This window comes from Delphinus delphis, chromosome 2, assembly GCF_949987515.2.
Source record: "Delphinus delphis chromosome 2, mDelDel1.2, whole genome shotgun sequence".
Lineage (NCBI taxonomy): Eukaryota > Metazoa > Chordata > Mammalia > Artiodactyla > Delphinidae > Delphinus > Delphinus delphis.
Window position 1 is genome coordinate 119100492 of NC_082684.1, and position 18529 is coordinate 119119020.

Genomic DNA, 18529 nt, shown 5'->3' on the forward strand with positions numbered 1-18529 from the left:
GAATAATTAGGAGGATGTTACAACAAATTAGTTAAAAGGGGTTAAGGTGGCCTGGACTGTGATAGTGGGATGAGGATTGAAGAAATAGTTGGATTTGAGGAGATATATAGGAGGTAGAATGAAAGGACTCAGTGATGGAGAGCTTGTGGAAGATGAAAGAGAAAGAGTTAAGGGTAATGATTAGGTTTATGGCTTGGGCAACTGAGGGAATGAATGGGTGGTTTACTGAAATAGGAAGCACAAGTGGAGATTTAGGCTTTGGAGAAAGATGATGAATTTACTTGTGATAGAGTGCCTAGATGGATAAAGAGGGTATAGTCAGAGAGTGGGATGTATAACTTACTCTCAGAAGTGAAACAGTTCCTGTTAATGACAAGGCCTAAGGAGTTGCCCATGGAATGGGTGTTTGAAGAGGACTGGAAGTGAAGGTATGTAGTGGTCCGGGAACAGAGAGGATTTATCTATTAAAAAAAGCCTAAGGGTATGCCTGCCCTAAGGCAGAGCACCCTGTTTTAGATTATCTCAAGGTTTTCAGCATTTTATCTTGGAAACTAGAAGTGAGAAATTTCAGATACTGTGGTCTCAATAAGATTGTCTTAAGTTAAACAAAAAAGCAAACAAAAAAGCAAAAAAAAAAAAAAGAAAACCCCGCAACAATAAACATTTTTTTCTAAACAAAGCAGGAGACTGTTTAATTGCTCCAGACTCATCTTGTATTTTACCTTTCCCAATCCTGGAATCATCCTCTTTTCTGAAGAGCCCTGGCTCCTTTCGTTGGAGGATGGCATTTAGAAACCAAGATCTGGGTGCTAGGTGTGCTCATTGCTCCTGGGGTGTCATTGTTTCTAGGCCTTTTCAGCAGAGATAAGAAATATGTGTGTATATGATTATACATATACAGTCACTTCTACTATAACGTGGCATGTGTGTTCCTGAAAATCACTGTGTGATGCAAAGTTGTATAATAAAGACCACGGGGTTCGTGGCATCAATGGAGCTAGGAAAACAATACTCAGAAACTTTGTCAGTGACACATTAAAGAGAAAAGATAGGAACCTAATAAACCTATTTAAAACAGCAGTCATGCTGTTAAACATGTTAAATGGTTAAGTATTACATAAAGAGTAAATATGGCTCTTTGCTATGAAAAAGACATGAAGTTTGCTTATGTAGGTGAGTTTTGGAAAGGTTGTGGCTTGTGAGTTATTTTGAAGTGGTGGATTGAGAGTTATCTGAAATCAAATGAAACACCACCAGATGTGGATGGATGTGGCTCATAACACATGCTGTTATGTTATGGACTGTGGTAGATCATTTTCATTTGAGTCAGTTCTCCCTTGGGTGCCTTGCAATTTAGTTCATTTCTGGAATAATTTTTTTTTTCTATTTCTTTTTTGAATTCAGTCAGCTTTTTAAGTTTCTCATTTTTGTTTTTAGTTTTTCAGTTTCTGTCTGATTCAAAGTGGTTTTCATATCCTCAAATGCTTGTTTGAATATGTTTAATCCAATTATTAATATATTAGGAATAATATATTAAACAGAATATATTTAATTCTATTTGGAATACTGACTGACAGAGTTTTTGCTGCTTTGAGGTTGTTTTTGGTAGGAGGTTTTCCTCACATGATATGTCAAAATCTGTTTCCTGATTTTCTGGATTTCACTTTTCTTTTGTTCATTTTTGTGATATTGGGGGGTTTTAGAGTATTCCTAGTTTAATGGTGCCCTTTTCTGTCAGTATAAAATAGTCCTGTTACTTCAGTAGTTCTTATTTGTTTGTTTTAATGGTTGGAGAGAAGGGTTGTGAGACTTCCAATTTTATGATTCTTTTTGGTCTTGCAGGACCTTAAATTTTCCCCTTTTTCTTTTTCCCTTTACCATCCAATTGCCAAAGGACACTCTTTCCTTCCTTTTGCCTGTCTTCTCCCAGAGGCCATGTGTTTCAAGGTTGTGCCCCCTTACATGGCGGCTAGCGCTTTAAATGGCACCTGTTCTTTAAATCACCAGAAGTTTGAACTTCCTTCCCTGTACTCTGTATTCTGATCTGCCCATTTTCCCAGTATTTTCCCAGATTTAGGGTGGGTTTAATATTTTTGGTGGTCCTTGCAAATGACCCTTAGGCCTGTTTGCTGGCACCAAGTCTTGTGGTGAGTGGGGGTGGAGTGACAGCTTGGGAGATCAATCAAGTACTGGGATTTGGTGAGTTTTCTGCTTCCATTCATAGAGAGCATTTTTTTTTTTTGTCTTTAGGCTATGCTGAAAGCTTGGTTTTGTGTAGGATTTCCTTTTCCACCTTGTTTTTTCATATGGTTTAGGGGAATATTTTTAGTTAGTTAGATAATGCTACCACCATTGTCCTCACTGAAGTGTCTACTTTTGGGGGAGGGGGAGCAGGAATCTATTGACTTATGCTATCAGTGCTACAAAGGTTTTAGTAAGAAAAGACATAGGTAGTCAACTTACACTGGTGAGCTAGAGATGTTAGAAAGTACCCTGTAGGAGATATAAACCAATTTAAATACTCTTGCTTCATTCTGCTAGCATGTAAATGTAGGTTCTAGGTTATTGCAAGAGGCTTAAGTGATTTTTTCTGTAAAGTAAGGTTATTAATTCAAATATTTATTTCTGTAATGTATATTGGAAATGCTTTGGTTTTATTTATAACATGAATGAGTTACAGGTCTATATTCAACCTAGCACTTCTTTGGTACTTCTTTATTCTAATGACAATCTAATATGTATAGTTTTCAGAAAAGATAACTTCTTTTTTGGAATTTAAATCATTTTTAATAAAATTTTTTATACTTAGAGGTGGAGATGTAAATAATATATAAGAAATCTAATGGTATATAAGGAATAATAAAACATTCACTTGTGGATCTGCTGCCTCACTGAAAAAGTAAAACTACCAGTATTCTTGAAGTCCCCTGTGTGAACATTCACAGTCTTATTTCTATCTCTAACCTCAGGATTAAGAGTTGTTAAGAATTTGTGGTTATTATTCTCTTGGCCTATATTCTTAAGCAGGATACTATTAGTACATGTAGCTAAAGTCCATTTATTTTCCATGCCCTCACATGCCATTGTATGACTACTTCACAGTTTATTTATCCATTCTATTTGTTTCCTTGCTGGTTCTGTTAGTAGGATAGTAGATTTTTTTCTTTTTTTTTTTTTAGAAAGGTAACTTCTAAACTTGGAAATTGATCTGATAGATGTGAACTTCTTTGAAAGTTAAACTACTTGTATCTCTTCTCTTTCTTTTTCTACTCTTTCGGCTTTCTCAGTTTTATTTTATGATTGAACTGTTGTCCTTTGATTACAATAAATTGTAGGTGTCGTGTTATTTCTTGGCTGTACACTTTTATTGTGTTTAATAAGATGGCACTGTATCTGTTGATTGTAGTTGAAGCTAACTGGTTCTCTGTCTTATATGCTTTATATCTATGTCTTTTTAACATGAGAAATTTAACAAAGTTGGAGTTATGTGTGGAAGTTCTTTATGCTTGGTTTCTAGAATTTAGTTGCTTAAAATATTTATTACCTTTAAGCATTTCTTTCCCTAGAATTAACAAGTTTTTTTGTCAGTGTTTTACGTTGTTGGGGTAGAAATTGACTTGTTCCATTAGTCATACATTTCTTTTTAAAAATATAAACCGAAATTAAAAGGCCTATTGACTTTAAACATCAGAAATCTTTCATAATATAAATTAAAACCTTTGCTATTAATGATGTGTTTTTGGAATTCTCCACGTGGCTTTTTAATGGTGTTTAAAGGCAGTCAGTACCTATGCCCAGCTGTCTGTCTTTGGAACCTCATATATGAGCTTTCATTTCTTTTTTCGTAGCTTCCCCAAGTCTTAAGTAATGACTTGACAGGCTCTCTATACAATTTCTTTTTACTGCCCTACCCCTTTTCTTTCAGCTGGCAAATATGGTAGCCCCAAAGCAATGTCCATTGCTCTGCTCCCTTACTCCTTCCTTTAGACTCTATTCCTTTTCTATTTTCACTACTTTAACTATTGTTTCTGTATTGTTGTTGCAGAAATATAAACACATTTAAGATATAGCTGTTTGCTTCTAGTAGATAATGGTGTAGAAAGGGTAAAACCCCATTAATTACTATACTACATTAATTACCAAGTGATGTGTAAATCTTAGACACAAGGCATGGATTAGGGAGTTCAGGGAAGGTAGAGTTCAGAAGTGACCAGGGAATGCTTCATGGAAGAATTGATATTTGAGCTGGATGTCAGGTTTTATTGTCAGAGGTATAGAAAAGATATTTCACATAGAGAAATCATTTTGAGCAAAAGAACTAAAACAGAAAAGTGAGAGGTATGTATTGGACACAGTTTGGCTAGATTGGAGGGTGTTTCAGAAGTAGAAGATGGTAAAGTGGGAAAGAGAGCTTGAGACCAGATTGTAGAGCACGTTGGATGTTGAGCAGTTTGGACTTTGTTCTTCAGCTAAGGAAGAGCTGTTGAAAAGTCTTTTAAGCTTGGAAGTGACCAGGGCTGTCTTTAATATGCCCATATAACAAGATAACAAAGATGACATTATGTCCTTCCTTATTAATAAAGCTTGATTCTGTAAAGAATAATGCTCAACAACACTTGTTTAAAAGGACAGTGCTAGCCTCATTCTTAATTTGATTGTTTGAAGGAAATTGGTGGGATTATATGCCTTTCAAGTAGAAGACATGAATAAAGATAGATGATTCTCTTCTCATTCTCCTCTGTATCTCACTTCTTGATCTCCTTTCCCAGGTCAGGCCAAATGCTGTGCTTTCCATAAAGAACTGATTCCTTCCATTTAGAAGAGTTTTCTTTTGAAATCCTCATAGTACTTCTTATCTGTCTTACTGTACTTACCATGGTTGACCTTATAATAAAGGGAGTAGGTGTATACATAGTGCATTGAAGGTTTTTATGCTTGTGTCTTAGTTCTTGCATTCTTTTCATGTAGATTCTCAGTAAACATATAGTAATCTATTAAGTTTCTGTCTTTCACATGACCCTAGATTTTACATGAGGATTTGTGCTGAACTAAGGTTTTGGACTGAATTTAAAGTCTTTAACACTGCTGGTCTAGATCAGTAGTTCTCAACATGTTTTCTGCTGTGAGATACAGTAGATGAAATTTTGACACATGGACTCCCATGCATCTACTTAGCAGGGAAGTAAAATGTTACAGTGATTTATAATTGCCACAACTATCCTAGGATTTGTTGTCAGTGTAACAAGTAGTAGATGATGTATATAGTTCTTAGGGCAGTAGCTTTAACTCTTCCCAATTCTCTTCCACTTAAGAAGGCATACCAGAATGCAAGGAAAGGTAGTACTATGAGGATAATCTGAAGCCCCCTCTCTCTATTTTATGGTTCAAAGCAGCACTTTAGAAGTATCAAATTATTTGCAATAAAAATCCCAAGTTATAGTATCCATCTTTCAGTATAACTTTAGGGTTTGGATTTCTTCTTTTCCATTAGTGCAGATATTTTTGTTGTTAGTATTTGTTTGTGTGAAATGGGTAGAATCCTATTTTGATGCGGATTAGACTGGTAGTCTGGGTATTACTCCTGGATTCCATTTCATTTCTGTTAAGTTTTAGAGTTTGTGTTTCTAAAAAGACCTCTGAGGCCTCTTCCAGTTCAAGACTTTAGGAAGTTGCAGAATATCGCAAATATGGTGTTCAAACTTTTTCTAGAATCTGGCCAACATCCTTATTAATACGAACATCTGTTTGACACACTTTGCCAGCTTACCAGACTTTAACCAAAGTGATGTATATTTGGCCATTTTTTATGTTAAGTGCCTAGTGTCACATTTTAAAGTGTGCTCGTTTTTGAACTTTGTTTTTTTGTGGACAAAATATACTTTTTGTTATTGGGGTGTAGGTGGTTGAGGACTGTAAAAATGATAGATTCCAGTAACTATATGCCTGACAAGGAATACTAGGAGTGTTAGCCCTTAGTTTGGGTTGAGGCGCGTAGAACAAATGGAACTTCAGCATTTAAGAAGTTACATCCTCTACTTGATGAATGATAGCATTATCAGAACATGTAATAAATATTAAATATCAATGTGTATGCTTCCAGTATGGTTGCTGATTATAGATTGGGGGGTGATAAATTATTTGGGAAAATAAAATAGGAACTAGTAATTTACCTAAAATGCCTTATTATTTGTGGCATAACCACTGGTATACGTATCGTTATGGGGAAGATGTTAGATACCATAATGAAGTAGGATGATAGAAAAGAAAATATGAAGGCACTCTAAGTTATTTTATTATAAGAGTAGAAGCTAAAAATAAACACATATACCCACATAGAAGCTTGTATACCAGTGCTTAGAGCACCATTACTAATAATAGGCAAAAAGTGGAAAGAAATGTCCATCAGCTGATGGATGAATGAATAAATAAAATGTGGGGGCTTCCCTGGTGGTGCAGTGGTTGGGAGTCCGCCTGCCGATGCAGGGGACATGGGTTCGTGACCCGGTCCGGGAAGATCCCACATGCCGCAGAGCGGCTGGGCCCGTGAGCCATGGCCGCTGAGCCTGCGCGTCCGGAGCCTGTGCTCCGCAACGGGAGAGGCCACAACAGTGAGAGGCCTGCGTACCGCAAAAATAAATAAGTAAATAAAATGTGGTATTTCCATAGAGTAGAATATTATTTGGCAATAAAAAGGGATGAAGTATGAATGCATGCTACAACATGGATGGGTCTCGAACACATTGTTAAGTGAAATAAGGTAGTCATGGAAGATTATGTGGTTCAATTTATATGAAATGTCCAGAATAGGCAATTCTATAGAGACAAAAAGATGCCTCACTGCTTAGGGCTGGGGTGTGGGGTGGGAATAGGGAATGGGGAGTGACTGCTAATGGGCACAGGTTTCTTTTAAGGGTGATGAAAATGTTCTGGGATTAGTGGTGATGGTTGCACATTCCTGTGAATATAAAAAAATTCAGGTGTATACTTTAAATGGGTGAATTGTATGGCATGTGAATTATATCTCAGTAAAGCTGTTTGCTTTTTTATTTTTTAAAAAAGAACTGAGGCTGTGTGAGGAGATGTTTTGGACCTAATGGGTACTTTGGGAGATATAGATGGAGGTGGAAGGGCATGGGGGAAAATAGGCATATCTGGCATTAGTATACCATCACATTGTAACACCAATGCTACCCTCTCTGTTTGCTGGCTAAGAATGTAATAGGTTGTGTTTTAGTGGGCATTGTAAAAGAACGCAGCTTTTTAACCTTACCTAACGCTGAGACTGGAATTGTGCATTATTCCACTTGACAGGATTAGTCTTGCCTTTCTCTTATTTGTGTATTTTTTGTCATATTAAATTCAAATGTTTTCCTGTTTTCAAGGTAGTGCATAATTATGTTCTGCCCATCTATCCATACTACACCCTGCTTTGCTCTTTTTGTTCACACCTACTCACATTTGTGTCATCTTTTTACCTCCTGTAATTGGAACAGTCCCTAGTTTCATGTGTGCTTGAAATCACTTTCTTTCTTAAATGCTTGCTTCTGTGAAATTAACTGACTTGAAGATACTGTTTCTTGTGGCTTAGTCTTTTTATATGTTTATAAATCTATTCTTTTAAGGCCTTATTAGTATCGTTTTTAATTCTAGAGTCATATTAAATGATTCCCAATATATTCCCAAACTTCTCATTTGGCTTTTGCTGTATGTAGTATTTGCCTTTCTGATTTCTTCAACAATGATGACTCTTTAATAGGAACATTGCTAACCAATTGACTTCCAGTGGCAGTCTCCATTTGTTCCATTTGCCCCCTTTCCTGGGTTATTTCTTTATGAAGCTAGCACTTATTGAGCTCATACTGGCACTATGCGAAGTAATAGCGTAGCATATATGCTTATTTAATAACAACTATTTAATTAATTTAACAACTAAATTTATGAAGTATACAAACTATTACTACACTGTTTTACAGATGAGGAAACTAAAACTCAGAAGATAATGATTGTTCTTGATCTTAACTGTGTAAAGTCAGAAAAATCTTTTAACTACGTATGTATAGCTTCTCTGTGTTGAGTATCTGCTTTCGTAATGTGTATGTATTTGTACGTATTTGGTGGTTGCTCAAAGTTTTGCAAATTTATTCCTAAATGGAATCATACAGTATGTGTGACTCTTTAATGTCTGGATTTTTTCCCTCACCAAAATGTTTTTGCAGTTCATCCATGTTTGTGTCTATCAGTATTTTGATCCAGTTTACTGTTGCCTAGTGTTCCTTTATATGTTTATACTACAGTTTCTCCATTCCCCTTTCATGGACATTTTGGTTGCTTCCAATTTGGAAATAAAATTTTCTCCCCCTCATTCTTTGTGCTATTTTTGTCATCCATTTTATGCTGCATGTTTTTACTTTTATACATTATTACTACGTTTGCTTTAAAAACCATTATCTCTTTAAAAAGTAAAAGTAAGAAAATAAAAGGTAAACTCTCATACTTACCATTTCTATTGGTCTTCCTTTGTGTAGAAATAGGTTTCTATCTTTTGTTTCTCAGAGCAGTTTTAGGTTTACAGAAAAACTGAACAGGAAGTACAGAGTTCCTATATACTCTCTCTCTCTCTCTCGCTCTCTCGCTCTCGCTCTCTCGCTCTCTCGCTCTCTCGCTCTCTCGCTCTCTCGCTCTCGTCTCTCCCCCTTCCCTATTATTAACATGTTGCATTGGTGTGGTACATTTGTTAGAGTTGATATTGATGCATTATTATTAACTAAGTCCATGGTTTACATTAGGGTTCATTCTGTTGACAGATTCTCAGCTTTTGTTTGTCTGAAAATGTTTTTATTTCTCCATCTATGGAGGATATTTTTGCTTTATGTAGATTTCAGTTTACAGGTTTTTTTTTTTTCTTCTTAGCACTTTAAAGGCGTTATTCCTTTGCTTAAACTTGTTCACATTACTTTCTGCAAGGAGTCTGTGGTAATTCTTTGTTCCTCTATATGTAATGTGTCTTCCCCTCATTTTGGTTGCTTTTAAGATTTTCTTTATATTACTGGATTTCAGCAGTTTGATTGTTAATTATGTGCCTTGGTACAGTTTTTGTGTGCTTAACCTGTTTTTTGTTCATTGAGTTTCTTGAATATATGGGTTCAGTTTTCCTCAGATTTGGAAATTCTTTGGCCTTTGTTTCTTCAGATATTTTTTCTATCTCTCCTTCTGGGATTACAATTACACCATTTTTAGACTGCCCTTGATATTCTCACAGGTCCTTGATGCTCTGTTCTTTGTTTCTTTTTTTGCTTTCTATTTTCACATCTTCAATTTAGGGATCTTTTTTTCCTACGCTGTAGAATCTGTTGCCAAGTCTATCTAGTTGTTTTTTATTTGAGATACTATATTTTTCATCTTTAGAAATTCGTTTGATTCTTCTCAAAATAATTGTCTTTTTTTCTGTTTTTCATTAAATCCTTTAATATATTTATAAAATTTTAAAGCTTATGTCTTTAAAGATATCATCATCTTGTTTCTGGATCTGTTTCTTTTGTCAGATTTTTTCCCCCTGGTATAGGTTACACATTTTTCCAGTTTCTTATGTTGAGTAAGTTTTGATTGACTCTTGGATGTTCATCATGCTGTTGTCTGGATTTTGTTGGTTTCTTCTCAACAGGCTTAAATTTTGTTTTGGCAGTGTATTCCATTTCTTATGAAAAAGTAGTAGTAGTTTAGCACTACTACTAAGGAGGTGATTCTGCATCAGCGTCTACTCGTTGCGCCAGGTTTCAATGAGATTTTTCTTTCCTCTAGTTGGAATTTGAACATCTCCAAATCTTATGTAACTTCTGGTAACTTTTGAGCCTACTGCTTCCTAGTCATTATTCTTTGCCTGGCCTTGTAGAGTTTCACTTTACTAATGCTGCAGCTTTATTTTCAGCAAAAAACTGTGTTGTCAAGTATGATAGCAATTAGCTATATGTGGCTTTTGAGAGCTTGAATTGTGGCTAGTTCAAATTTAAATATTCTCTAAGTATAAAACATACTGAATTTCAGGAACTTATGGAAAAACGATGTAAAATATCTGTTTTTTAAATCAATTGTATTCTGAAATGATAACATTTTGAGCATTCTAGTTAAAGGAATTATGTTAAAATTAGTTTCACCTGCTTCATTTTACTTTTTTTTAAAATTTACTTATTTTTTATTTTTGGCTGTGTTGGGTCTTCATTGCTGTGCATGGGCTTTCTCTCGTTGAGGCAGGTGGGGTCTACTCTTTGTTACAGTGCACGGGCTTCTCATTGTCGTGGCTTCTCTTGTTGCAGAGCGCGGGCTCTAGAGCGCAGGCTCAGTAGTTGTGGCGCACGAGCTTAGTTGCTCCGAGGCATGTGGGATTTTCCTGGACCAGGGATCGAACCCGTGTCCCCTGCATTGGCAGGTGGATTCTTAACCACTATGCCACCAAGGAAAACCCATTTTACTTTTAAAATGTGATTATTAGAAAATTTTAAATTACATTTTGGGCTCACGTTATGTATGTTTTGGACAGAGCTGCTGTAGAATCCTCTGTGCAGATTTCAGGTGCAGTTTGTCTTCTTGAACTGTATTCTATTACTTTCCCACACAGTTTCCGGCTTCCTTAGCCTCCCTAAATTTCAGTTTCTGCCTCTTTTACTCGCTTAGTCCACTATATTCTGCTTGGCTTCTCATTTCTGCACTGCTCTCCTGACTCTTCATTGTAGGGTTGCGGTCCCCAACCTTTCTGGCACCAGAGACCGGTTTTGTGGAAGACAATTTTTTGATGGGATGGGGGGGATGGTTCAGGTGGTAATGCAAGCGATGGGGAGTGGCAGATGAAGCTTCGCTCACTCCCTCGCCCGCCGCTCACCTGCTGTGCAGCCTGGTTCCTAACAGGCTGCAGGCCAGTTGGGGTCCGTGGCCCCCGGGGTTGGGGACCCCTGTTGTAGGGGACACTTTCCGTTTTCTCAGGTGTTGCAGTGCTGAGCTCCTTGTTGTCCAGTGTTTTAAAATTATAGTTTTATATATATATATGATCAGTTTTCTTGTTGAGTTCACTGGGAGAGCATGACTGGTACTAGTTACCACATCATGGGTAGTAGCAAAAATCTTTTTAAGGCACGAGTAAGTTGATGACCACATATGAGAACATGAATTAAAAACACCATTTTTAAACCTCAGTTTTGATTACAAAATGAAATTCATCTTTGAGCAAATAAATACTTTGTATTGTGTTTATAGACTGTACTTTATGTTTTTGGGTTTTTTTTTGCCTGCTTCATTTTTATCTTAATCTGGATTGATTTTTAAAGCTGTTTGTTTTCATATAGAAACCTATTTTCTTTGACATTACGTTATACTCAAGGCAGAAACTTTGATACGTTCCAAACATAAAGCAGTAATTTTCTTCATAATTGTATCGATAATTTTAATCAGGATTTGAGGAGACACTTTTTAGGCCCTCAAGGTTTGAAACTAGGAATGTCAGTATCATGTCAGCAGCACTTTGGTTTCACTTTGCTTTCTAGTTTATTGGCATTCACTGATTAGGCACTTAAATAACCAGCAAATATGGCAAGAGATAGGAGTTAGGGAGCAAATTACTTATTTTAGGCCATTCAGGTCTTCATTTGTCAGTAGTTGTGCTGGGTTTCATCTGTTTGCTTTGTAAAGCGTATTTGGGACATTTGAAGAAAGGAGTTTTGAACCTTGGTCATTTCATTTAACCCTTTTTTGTTAATATGGAAAACTGAAAGATGACAGTAACTTGTGCCACAGTATAAAATATGATATTCAACATTTGTCACTGAAATGGTAATGCCTTCAAAGGTCTCATTTGTTTCAGAGGACCTTTTTTAAAAGTTTTCTTTTCTTTTTTTTTAAATGACCTCTCCATGTGCTTTTTGTGATAGTGTTTGTGTACTTTTTAGTTCTGGTAGTTGTCATATAGGAGCTTAAAATGTATTTTTAAAGTTATAGAGAATTATCACTGTTTATAATTTTTGTTCACAGCAGGCACCGACTTGTTATTCGTCAGGATGTCTTCATATATAGATATTGATGTGCATTGTATATCTGAAGCCGCTCAAGTGTATCAGTCCTCTGAGACTGATACGCTTTGCTCTCTTTTGAGTCTGTTGCTATAGTATGCATTCGTTTATTTCACTTATTAAATTTATTCAACAAAAGCATTAACTGAACTGTGGTTAAAAGCATGCCTGGGTTCTAATCCTGGCTTTACCACTTTACTGGTTTAGCTGTGTGACCTTGGCTAGCTGCTTCTTAGTCTTTCAGTTTCCTCTTGAGGATAATAGTGAGGTTATTGTTGGCTTTACATCACTTAATATGTGTAAAGCAATTAGGCTACTGATTAGCATATGATAAATACTTAAATGTTATTGCTCCTGTTGCAGTTATTATTACTATTATTGTTATGTTAGGCCTTTCTTGGACACCTTTTCTCATATTTTAATCCCCTCCCTATGACAGTACTTCCTTCTCTGCTTTATTTTTTTTTCATTAAGGACTTTCCACTAGCCTGCTGTATACACTATATATCCCTTATTCACTGTGTGCTGTAGGTCTCCCCCACTAGAATGTAAACTCCATAAAGTCAGGAATAGATATAGGGATTTATTCCTAGCACCTAGAGAAGTGTCGGGAGTATATTGGATGCCCAGTAAATGTCTGAATGGATAATGTTGAATTGTGTGCCAGGTATTGACTAGATATTGGGGATATAGAAATGAAAAAAGTGCAAAAAGGTTTCTTCTCTTAAAAAGCATGTAGTATAATAGAAGAGACTCATACCTACAAAACTAACTAGTTATTTTGCCCCATGTAAGTGATGGTGATGGTGGTGGTAAAGGATATCTGAGGATGGCCTCATAGAAGGTGTCAGTTGAACTGGACATTTGATCCAGATAAGGAAGATTGTTTCCAGGCAGAGGTAAAATCTTGAACAAAATTACAGAGTTTGACAGTTTGGGCAATGGCTTGAAACTAGGAATGTCAGTATCATGTCAGGTTAACAACAGTTAGGTTAACAACAGTGTAGGTTAATTAGAAGTAGAGGGAGCTAGGAAATTGGTTGGGACCAGGTTTGGGAAAGATAGCTGTTAGAGGTACAGGTTGTCTAGCTCTTACCTGGACAGAGTAATGGGATTTTTGATGTTCAATATGTGAAATTTAATGATAACTGGCTGTAGCACTAACATTTTAGTTTTGGTTTTATTTTTTGAAGGTGAGAGTGTATTTCTTTATAGATTGTTATAAATGAACTATAAAAACTTGGTTTTTAGAATATTGCTTTTTAGAAACTATTTGAGAGCTGTGTACAAAACAAATTTGTCAATAACGGTTAATTTATAGAATTGAGGAATTCATATTTTTTGAATTAAGAATGTGTACCACGTGTGTAATTATCAAATTTTTATTTAATTTGTTATTTCCCATGGGTCAAATTGCCAAACTTTAATTCCTACTGTGGCACTGACACAAAGCTGATGTCAAAATATATTTAAAAATAATTAGTTTTGTTTAGAATGAGAACACATGAAAAATAGGTTCATTTTGAATTATTGGATTTTAGAAATTGGTAATGTATTGGTATTTGAGGAGATTGTTCTGTATTTCGGTACAATTAGACTAAAAGCTGAAATTGGCTTTTTAAAGCAAACTCCTTTTAACCTTGGCAAAAAAAAAAAGGCTTATTTATGTGTGTGTGTGTATGTGTTTTAAAGTTCAACTTTGAATGCTTAATTTGTTAATATAAAAAGAATATTTGGCAGACTATGGCTCCCCCCCTCCTGCTTCTAGAGGGGTTGTACATTTCAAATAGAAACAAAATTGTAGTATCACAATAATTAGTATTGCTGAACAAGATTCAAAAGACTGGTGTTTGTGTGGAGAAATTACCGTTTTCATTTGATGAAGCAGATTTACTTGGGGATTGTCATAATTACCCAATCATGCAATTCTAAATTATTAGATTAGCATCATAAATTGATCCTGGCCAATCAGGGTGAGGAGAGGCTTTTACCATCTTTCTCTTTCTACCTAAGTGTCTTGCTACTATTTCCAAGCAAAAGTGTAGCAGGACTGGATTATTCTTTATGCACTACTGCATTGGTTAGCATTTATTAGTGTTCCTTTATTAATGTGAATTATTGACATTAATCTGTTTTATATTTGTTTTTGGCATTTTTATGTTGATTTTCATTTCATTGTTCCCTTTAAAAGAGTGGAAGCTATAAGTATACACATAGCATTTGAATATATACACATTTTATGGCAACGCAAGTCACTGACCCATTGACAGTTTTTTTTTCTAAATGAGAACGTAATACAATGAACATTTTCAGAATGTAACTATTTTATCAAAACGTAAATTCAGTAGGCTGTGTATACCAGTTAAATATAAAGTATATCATGTGATATAGAGGATAGGAAAGTGGGACCTAGGACACCAATTTGTGAATCTTGGCGTGGATAGAATATTACTGAACATTTAAGTAATACTTCCTGAAAAAAATGGATTAGTGACATTAGCAATGCCCAATTGGCTAACATTGTGTTTTTATTATACAAATTTTAAAAAATTTATTTTTCTATTATTCAGTAAGTATTAGTGGAACTATCTGTGGATTGTTGAAATTTGTAGTAATGAAATTGTATTTAATTTTGTTTTAGAGTTAAGAATAATTACTAACCCATCTAATATTTTTTTCTTTATTAAGGAATTGGATTTTGTGAAAAAATAACAAAGAAGAATTCTCTGCAAGGATCACATCTAAGTGCACTTTCTGCTGATACATCATTTCTAGTAAGACATCCTTTTTTCTATGTTATGAAGTAAATAAAATGGGAATTTTTTTTTTAATAAGACTGTCTTGTGACCTTGAATAGCAGTCACTTTGGAGTTTATTTTGGGGATTAAGGTAGATTAATTAAGGAAATTCATAAAATCCTGTTGAATATACATATATATGTATGTGTATATACACACACACACACAAAGTATACATAATGTGGTATAGTGACAGTTTCTCATATAGTGGCACCGCTGAGATAATCCCATACTTTTACATCTTTTCCACTTCCATTTTCCATGTCCATTACATGTATTTGAAAATAAGGAAAAAAAATCTAAAGTCCATATTTACTGTGACAGTAATTGGAGGAAGAGAGGGTTTGAGGACATGAGTTACGTATTATGAGGAGAGATTTTCAAATGAAAGACAAAGTGGACAAATCTAGCCATATTTCTTGAAAGGTGGAAGGGTTGAAGAAAAAAATTAAGCAAATTTAAGAAATGTTTTTAAAATGTAGACTTTTTTTGTGACTTTGAATTTTTTGCCTTAAGTCGTAGGTCCACATTTGCAAAGCTCTGGAGTAGGCAGTTTTGATTTAAAAACTTACATTGGCCTAGGTTAATGGTTCCAGTATGCTAGTAAGATGTGTAGTTCTCCTCAAAAAGCTTTCATAAGTGAAACTTCACTTGAATTCTACCTTCTATTCAAAATGGAAAAGAATTAATACTACGATATTTTAAAATGTAATTTCAGAAAATGCTAGGGGATAGTTTTTGGTGTGTTATATATAATATGTGAACATTCTGAATGTTAGATACAGTTGATCAAGCCTGATGGTTATGTCAGTAAAAACCTGGGAAAGCTACTTGCAATATTTGCTCTTGTTATTCTTGTTTTAAGAGTACTTTGCTGTTTAATGTTTAAATTTTTTCTTGAATAGTTAAACAGTAGAAAGAATTTTTATGAGCTTACAAAATGAGTTTTTGTTAAAATACTTTATTCCAATGTCAGTTTCTTATGCCCATATATTTTTCTTCTTAAACCTTGACTGCAGAACAGCCCATTTTATGATATCCTTCAGTTTGGGGAACTAGGGGAAAAGGTATTGTTTTTCCAATTGAAAAGTATCCTTCAGTCGAAAAATTGTATATGTACAGGAAGGATGGGAATAATGAAGTTTAGTTCACATTTTAAAATATAATCCTTGGTTAGTCTTCTGTATATCTTTTAATGTTTTTTTTTCTTTTCTTATCTTTTTTACATTCCATATATATATATATATATATATATATATATATATATATATAGTTCAGTAACTGCTCAACACTGAGTGATTTGAATTAAAGCACTATAGGAATTTAGACATTCTCATTCCAGAGAATTTCACCTATAATTTCCCTATAATTCTGTACCTTCTCTGAACCTCCGTGATGGCTCTGAGCATAACTTCAGTTGTTATATTTGGGTTATGTTTAAGCTTTAGGGTATCCTCTATGATACTTTTTTCACTAAGTTCTGAAGATATAAACAGTGTCTTATTCTTTATGGCAGGTTTTGCATGGTTCTGAGGGCTGTGATTGAGTTAAGAGCTACTTGTTTTGGAGTTACTCTGAGTTCTTAGATGGGAAACACTCTTTCCTTTTGAGTAGTTTCAAATACTGACTGAAGAACTTCAGATTTGTTTCCCTATAATTCTGCCCTAATTCTGAGTAGAAATTGGAGGAGTTGGCACAGACATTGGGCAAAATTTTTTCTGCCTTTTTTCTTTTCCTTCATGTCTTAGAACTGCTTTGGGCTCTTATATTTTAAGCGTTTGGTCCCCTTTGAGTTAATTTTTATATATGGTATTAGGTAAGGGATGAGATTTATTTCTTTGCATATGAAAATCAAATTGTTCAAGAAGCATTTTTGAAAAGGTTATATTTTCCCCTACTGAATTACTACCTTGGCACCTTTGCTGCAGATCAGTTTACATTATATGGGGGTCTATTTCAGGATTCTGTTATGTTCTATTGATTTATGTATCTATCCTTATGACAATACTGTACTGTCTTGATTACCATAGCTTTATATTAAAATCAGGTAGTGGGGCTTCCCTGGTGGCGCAGTGGTTGAGAGTCCAACTGCCGATGCAGGGGACATGGGTTCGTGCCCCGGTCCAGGAAGATCCCACATGCCACAGAGCGACTGGGCCCGTGAGCCATGGCTGCTGAGCCTGTGCGTCCGGAGCCTCTGCTCCGCAACAGGAGAGGCCACAACAGTGAGAAGCCCGAGTACCGCAAAAAAAAAAAAAAAAAAAAAAAATCAGGTGGTGTAAATCCTCCAAGTTTGCTCTTCTGTTTCAAAGCTGTTTTTCTATTCTAAGTCCTTTCCATTTCTGTGTATTTTAGAATTAGCTTGTCATTTTCTACAGAAAAGACTTAGTGGGATTTTGATTATGAATGCTTTTATCATAGAGGCTAATAAGGAGATAGTTAATCTCTTAAGGAAGTTGAGTCTTCTGTTGTGTGAATTTGGTATATTTCTCCATTTAAGCTGTCTTTAGTTTCTCGGCAGTATTTTATAGTTTTCAGTGTAAAGGTATTACACGTATTTTGTTGAATTGATCTCTGTTTTCTATTTTTATGTTGTTGTAAATGGCGTCTTAAAATCAGTTCCCGATTGTTTGTTGTTAGTGTATAGAAATATAGATTTTTACATAAACCTTTGTAATTTATGATTCTGCTAAACTCACTAGTTCTGGTGGCAGTTTTGTGTATTCCTTCAAATGTTCTGCGTAGACCATCATCTTGTCTGTGAGTAAAGACTATTTTACCTCTACCTTTTCAATTTTTGTACCTTTTATTTCTTTTGCTTGCTTTATTGCACTGCCTAGTAGTCCCGGTGCAATGTTGAATAGAAGTGGTGGGCTCACATTGTTGCCTTACTCTTATTTATTTATTTATCTATTTATTTATGGCTGTGTTGGGTCTTCGTTGTTGTGTTGAGTCTTCGTTGCTGCACATGGGCTTTGTTGTGGTGCACAGGCTTCTCATTGCGGTGGCTTCTCTTTGTTGCAGAGCATGGGCTCTAGGCATGCGGGCTTCAGTAGTTGTGGCTCATGGGCTCTAGAGTGCAGGCTCAGTAGTTGTGGTGCACAGGCTTAGTTGCTCCGTGGCATGTGGGATCTTCCCAGAGCAGGGCTTGAACCCGTGTCCCCTGCATTGGCAGGTGGATTCTTAACCACTGCGCCACCAGGGAAATCTCTGTTGCCTTACTGTTGATCTTAGGTCAAAACCATCCAGGCTTTTACCATTAAGTATGATTACCATCATACTTAATGTAGGCTGTAGGTTTTTTATAGATGTCCTTTATCAGATTGAAGAAATTCCCTTATATTCGTCGTTAGCTGAGAGTATTTTTTTTCTTATTATCAGTGAGTATTTTTATCAAATGAATTTTTATCAGATGCTTTTTCTGCATCTTGAGATGATCACATGGTTTTTTTCCTTTTGTCTGTTAATGTAGTTGATTGATTTTTGAATATTGAATGAATAAATCATACATTTCTGAGATAATCCCCACTTGGTCATGATGTGTTAATACTTTTTATATATTGCTGGGTTAAATTTTTTATATTAAGAAGCCATTTATTTTGGTGAGCTATCCCAAGAATTATCTCACTTTCAATCTTTTTAGGTCAGTGATACAAAAGCATAAAATTCCGATGTTGA

General features: G+C 35.3%; 1 protein-coding gene across 5 annotated transcripts in view; it reads left to right on the forward strand.

Annotated features, from left to right (window-relative positions):
* Positions 1-18529, forward strand: part of MEF2A (myocyte enhancer factor 2A) — a 178423-nt gene that overhangs the window by 11052 nt on the left and 148842 nt on the right. For all 5 annotated transcript variants that reach the window (XM_060005511.1, XM_060005508.1, XM_060005510.1 and 2 more), the window contains exon 2: positions 14742-14827. The gene's annotated coding sequence lies outside the window, so the exon portion shown is untranslated. The remainder of the gene's footprint in view (positions 1-14741; positions 14828-18529) is intronic.